Below are 7,206 nucleotides of genomic sequence, written 5' to 3' on the forward strand. Positions count from 1 at the left end.
GCAAATCATACAAGGAATAAAAATGTACATCTCCTGTAGTCACTGGTCAGAAATGACCCTCCAACACACAGCTCAATAATTTTTATGTATTTCCAGTGGTATGATTCTCTTCACAGCCAGTACACCACTTAGTGTACACGAGCCTTCATGCTAGAAACCTCAAGCCAGCAAATTAATAATACATTTATTTTCATTATAATGTTGGTGGTTATTAATGCATCCGCAAAGTAATGTTTTAAAACAACTCTTTGTGTTTCAAAATTTGCATCTCACTCTCTATCAGCATTTCATGAAAAGTGCTTGTTAGCATTTCATATTCATCCCCACAGAATGCTGATAAAGTCCAGCTCTTCTGCCAATAGCAGATCCATCTATCTGTGCAAGCCTTTCTTAAGAATGCATGCTTAGTATAATAAATCTACTATAGTACTTCTCTTATATGGAACTAAGTTTAGAAGTTTTATTTTCTACATTAATATAAAAAAAAAAAAGCTAAAGTCATTACTGTATTCTTGCTTCCAGTTTCTAATGCATTTCATTGAAAGATCTCAATATTTATTCAGAAGTATCAGGCTAGCAACTTAAAGGGGTTGCCCACTTATTCTATATTGGTGACCTATCCTCAGGATAGAATTAATAAAAAAATCACAGCAGATGATCTTCAGTTGGAATGCTTTTATTTGCTGAGTACATTAGGTAGACATGTGGCAGTTCGTGTTAACGTTTTCGGCGCGTAGGCCTTCGTCAGACACTGCGATCATAATAGAACAAAATTCATCAAGACATAGAACAACGAAAAAGAAATAACTATTACATCCTATACAAGACTGAAGTAACATTAAAAACATGGTCATCTACTTCGAAGCAGGTATTGTCCATCTCATCAACAGTCACATATCATTAGGTTTTCAAAATGATAACATATTCATTTGTGGGTAATAGTTGATATCTCTAGCCAACTACATATCCAGCAGGCTATACTACATCAGACAAAAAAACACACATGATAGCGAAAAGACACAACTACAAGTTTTGATGCTCAATACATGATGTATGGTAAAAACCAGAATGCTGAGTATATTGTACATAATTCCAATAAAGTGCTAAGTGCATAATATAGGATACAGAGCGTTGAGTTATACAATATAGGGCAAAACAATAGAATGCTGAGTACATATTGCATGCAAAGGTCAGAACGCTAGGTCCATACTATACTGTAGGACTAAAATATTTTGGTCCTAATTTCAGACTAGAATATATCTGCCGGGGTGTTGACTGAGTAATTTAAGGTGCCATGACTACATTGACTGTCCGGTGGTCGTCCCATCTACTTTTCAGGTTTTTAATCCGCCGTAATGGTGGTAGCTCGATCAATATTTGATGGAAGATCATTAAGGAAGAGGACACTTCTCCCACTTCAATGTTGTATATAGGACAACAGAGACTAACAGTACACCTAAATGTCACTATTAACATAGTCGACAATTGCGGTGGAGTAATCAATAGAGGTCACAGCCAAATTGGATATGGCGTATCCTGTTGTCCCTGTTTGTCTACTTAGAACCTCATATGCAGGCCCCATTAGTGAGACTTACCTATGCCGCAGTCAGTAGCCAGGATAGAGAGGGTGTTCACACCTAGTAGAATGGTGCAAATAGCACCTTGAAGGAAGAGGTGTACATGAAGACCGCATTGTACCTGCTTTAAATACTATGGGTAATTATCTATCGCTCAGGTGGTAATGTCTGCCTGGGTGCATGTTGGATGCGATGAACGCGATGAGTTCCACCTACCGGAAGTGAATCGGGTGGTGGAACGCATCAAAACCGGACGTTTGTTCCATACAAACTGGAAGTGCGTTATTTTTTTAATGTTACTTCAGTCTTGTATAGGATGTAACAGTTATTTCTTTTTCGTTGTTCTATGTCTTGATGAATTTTATTTTATTATAATCGCAGTGTCTGACGAAGGCCTACGCGCCGAAAACGTTAACACGAACTGTCACATGTCTACCTAATGTACTCAGCAAATAAAAGCATTCCAATTGAAGATCTTCTGCTGTGATTTTTTATTAATTGTAAACTGGGGTGGGAACCCTTTGCACAGCAATACCTGCACAGTGTGCGACAAAGCTCTTATAATCCTATCCTCAGGATAGGTCATCAGATTCAGATCAGTAGGGGTCCGACATCCGGGATCCCAGCTGTATGAAGAGAACACAGCGCTCTTCTCACTTTTTACCTGCTTGCTGTCGACAACACAGTGGCGAGCAGGTGTAATTGCAGCTCCTTCATCCCATTCACTTTGTTTTAATTACGCCGCACCACCGCTGAATAGGAGACGGTGTGCAGGTGACCTTTGAAGAGCACATCACTGTGTGAAAATGAAATATTCTTTCTTTTGATCCAAGATATTTCTCATAGAATGGATAACAGCTATGAGCTACAATTTGGAAGAAAATCACAGCATACACTGCAAATAAACCCAAAGCTACACTGCACCCCAATAGACAGATAAGTAATAGGTTCATATGAGTTATGGCTGGGTTAATTATAACCATTCATTTGATGGACATCCATTAGACAGGAATGCAGAACCAATTGCTTATGTACTTAATCTGAAAAATGGATGGCCTCTGTTAGGAGAACCTGCTGCTTCACGGATGGCTGTTTTACTAGTTTTTGATGTGTACAACATTATTATATTTGTGTACTTTTTTGTGGGCGGTACTATCTCTCCTTGGGGAGAGAGCACCTTAATCGGCGTGAGGAGACTTATAGGCCATTCATGCTCCTCTGGAATTCTGTGAAGAAAGGGATGCAAATCGCCTTTAACTGGCCTATAAGTCTGCTCACACTGATTAAGGCGCTCTCTCGCCAAGGAGAGATGGTACCCACCAAATCCTGACTCACCCAGTTAAGCCAGTACTCTCTGCTCTGCACTGATGAGGGGCAGTCAACCCGAAACAGCTGTCTGCAGATGAGGTGCTGGCTTATTTATTATCCGAGTCATGTATCAAGGCCTATTTAAAGAGCTGAACATTGACTTATAGGATATCTGCCTTACATCTGGTGGCATTAGAGGCAGAGCTTGTTAAGAGCTCATTTGTATTCGTTTGTGTACTATGTCTCCTGCTGAACCACTACTAATGCAGAAATGCGTCGGACCCTGTAACGACTTCATGACATAGCGGATGCTGTATCAGTCCTGAGTTCCCCAGTAGGGACTCCAGTGAGTGGTCATGACTGAGAAGAAGATATTTTTGGCTGGGCACTTTTAATTCTTCTTTTCCGTTCCGCACTGACACTGTGTTTATCTGTATTTAAGTCTAACAACCTGGTATCATGATTCAATACATTTTATTTTGTATATTAGAGGGTATACTTCCCTTTTTCCCTTATCTCATTGGTCTTAAAGGGATTTACCTATTACTTATCTGTCTTTTGGAGTGCATTGTAGCTTTGAGTTTCTTTATGGTGTATGCTGTGATTTGCTTCCAAAATGCAGCTTATACAGTAGCTGTTATCCATCCTATGAGAGACATCTTGGATCAAATTAAAGAATATTTAATATATATAATATGGTATACAGATTTGGTTCAGTGATATGTAAACTTTGAAGAGGAAACGTCTGATTGTAGGGGTTGTCAGGAGTCAGACCCTTGCTGATCTAATATTGATTACCTATCCTGAGGACTCCACTGCACAATATTACTCCACTGCACAACCTTTATATATATGATAATATGTTTATTGAAATACCAGATGACTATGGGGAAAATTGTTAAAGGAGACTATGCCAGCATTCAGCACAGATGCCATATATTTTAAGCCTATGCCAGTTTTTCGACACAAAGAAAATGTTAGCATGTAAACTACATAAGAGAGACGCTTCTACTAATATTTAAACTACAATAAGTAATGCTTGTTGCTGTTCTTCAGCAGCTGCATTGTATTCCCCAACATGCATGCAATTATATCTATATACAGACTTTCAAAAGTATCTGCCCCCTTGGTGTTTTTCATATTTTCTTGTATTATAACCTGAAATTAAAACTGATGGACCTCACAAAACAGTCCAAATTGTTACAATGGAATGAAAAAAAATGCCTTGTTTAATTCCTTAATAACCACCAATACGTATTTTACAGCAGCATAGAATAAGCACTTCAGGGGTCTCTCATGCAGTGGAGAGTAGAAGCACAGCTCTCATATGACAGCCGGGCTCCTGCTCTAACAGCATGAGTTAGTAGATACACTGACCCGAGCCTCTTAGATGGCACGCTCAATAGCGACTGTGGCATCTAAGTGTTATACAGGGAGGGGGCTCGTTTTGTCAGGCATCAGCACCCCGCAATTGAGATTGCAGGGTGCCAATGTCTTCACATGGCAGCCGAGGGTCTAATGAACGCCCCTAGGTCTTCCTGCAGTGTATGCCTATCAGGCTGTGCCGATAGTGTAATAATGTACTGACAGTATAAAACAAATTTTAAAAAAATAATAATTGATTGTGCAAAAGTAGTAAAACATAAAATAATATTTATTCATATTTGTTATTGATGTAATCGTACTGACCCAGAGAAGTTATCATGTTATTTATGCCGCAAAGTGAATGTCACAAAATTTACAATGTAAAAACTCACTGGAAGTATTGCTGTTTTTTTCCATCCCACCCAGAAAAAGTTAAAGAGACCCTGTCAAGTTGAACGTGATATCTGAGCTGCAGGCAGCATGTTGTAGAATAGGAGGAGCTGAGAAGATTGATGTATAACTTGCAAGGAGACGGTCATATCAGTGATTGACAGCTATCTCTGTATACACAGTCATAGAGGGAAGGATGTCATTCACTGATAGGAATAAATATGCTGAATCTTTTCCCATAAAACTATATATCAATCTGCTCAGCTCCTTCGGCTCTACAACATGCTGCCTGTAGCTTATATTGAATTTTCATGGTGACAGGTTCCTTTTAATAAAAGGTAACTAGTAAAGTATAGTAAATATGTACCCCAAAATTTGCCCTAAATTTTTTTAACTTCTCCTGCAAAAAGCTCTCATATGGCTACATCGATGGAAAAATAAAATAAGTTGCATTTAGTGGGAAGAGAATAAAAATAAAGGTGTAAATAAAGTATTAAAAGTTGTGAGCACACATCTATTCACCTCTGTTTTGCTATGAAACCCCTCAATAATGTCAGGTCCAACCAATTAATTTCTGATGTCACATAATTACTTGAATAAGGTCTCATTGTTTGCAATCAAAATGTCACATTATCTGTCACATGATGTGAGTATATATACAGTACAGACCAAAAGTTTGGACACACCTTCTCATTCAAAGAGTTTTCTTTATTTTCATGACTATGAAAATTGTAGATTCACACTGAAGGCATCAAAACTATGAATTAACACATGTGGAATTATATACATAACAAACAAGTGTGAAACAACAGAAAATATGTCATATTCTAGGTTCTTCAAAGTAGCCACCTTTTGCTTTGATTACTGCTTTGTACACTCTTGGCATTCTCTTGATGAACTTCAAGAGGTAGTCCCCTGAAATGGTTTTCACTTCACAGGTGTGCCCTGTCAGGTTTAATAAGTGGGATTTCTTGCCTTATAAATGCGGTTGGGACCATCAGTTGCGTTGAGGAGAAGTCAGGTGGATACACAGCTGATATTCCTACTGAATAGACTGTTAGAATTTGTATTATGGCAAGAAAAAAGCAGCTAAGTAAAGAAAAATAAGTGGCCATCATTACTTTAAGAAATGAAGGTCAGTCAGTCAGCCGAAAAATTGGGAAAACTTTGAAAGTAAGGGCTATTTGACCATGAAGGAGAGTGATGGGGTGCTGCGCCAGATGACCTGGCCTCCACAGTCACCAGACCTGAACCCAATCGAGATGGTTTGGGGTGAGCTGGACCGCAGAGTGAAGGAAAAAGGGCCAACAAGTGCTAAGCATCTCTGGGAACTCCTTCAAGACTGTTGGAAGACCATTTCAGGGGACTACCTCTTGAAGCTCATTGTGAGAATGCCAAGAGTGTGCAAAGCAGTAATCAAAGCAAAAGGTGGCTACTTTGAAGAACCTAGAATATTACATATTTTCATTTGTTTCACACTTGTTTGTTATGTACACTGCTCAAAAAAATAAAGGGAACACTTAAACAACACAATGTAACTCCAAGTCAATCAAACTTCTGTGAAATCAAACTGTCCACTTAGGAAGCAACACTGAGTGACAATCAATTTCACATGCTGTTGTGCAAATGGGATAGACAACAGGTGGAAATTATAGGCAATTAGCAAGACACCCCCAATAAAGGAGTGGTTCTGCAGGTGGTAACCACAGACCACTTCTTAGTTCCGATGCTTCCTGGCTGATGTTTTGGTCACTTTTGAATGCTGGCGGTACTTTCACTCTAGTGGTAGCATGAGACGGAGTCTACAACCCACACAAGTGGCTCAGGTAGTGCAGCTTATCCAGGATGGCACATCAATGCGAGCTGTGGCAAGAAGGTTTGCTGTGTCTGTCAGCGTAGTGTCCAGAGCATGGAGGCGCTACCAGGAGACAGGCCAGTACATCAGGAGACGTGGAGGAGGCCGTAGGAGGGCAACAACCCAGCAGCAGGACCGCTACCTCTGCCTTTGTGCAAGGAGGAACAGGAGGAGCACTGCCAGAGCCCTGCAAAATGACCTCCAGCAGGCAACAAATGTGCATGTGTCTGCTCAAACGGTCAGAAACAGACTCCATGAGGGTGATATGAGGGCCCGACGTCCACAGGTGGGGGTTGTGCTTACAGCCCAACACCGTGCAGGACGTTTGGCATTTGCCAGAGAACACCAAGATTGGCAAATTCGCCACTGGCGCCCTGTGCTCTTCACAGATGAAAGCAGGTTCACACTGAGCACATGTGACAGAGTCTGGAGACGCCGTGGAGAACGTTCTGCTGCCTGCAACATCCTCCAGCATGACCGGTTTGGCATTGGGTCAGTAATGGTGTGGGGTGGCATTTCTTTGGAGGGCCGCACAGCCCTCCATGTGCTCGCCAGAGGTAGCCTGACTGCCATTAGGTACCGAGATGAGATCCTCAGACCTCTTGTGAGACCATATGCTGGTGCTGTTGGCCCTGGGTTCCTCCTAATGCAAGACAATGCTAGACCTTATGTGGCAGGAGTGTGTCAGCGGTTCCTGCAAGACGAAGGCAT

This window comes from Bufo bufo, chromosome 1, assembly GCF_905171765.1.
Source record: "Bufo bufo chromosome 1, aBufBuf1.1, whole genome shotgun sequence".
Taxonomy (NCBI): domain Eukaryota; kingdom Metazoa; phylum Chordata; class Amphibia; order Anura; family Bufonidae; genus Bufo; species Bufo bufo.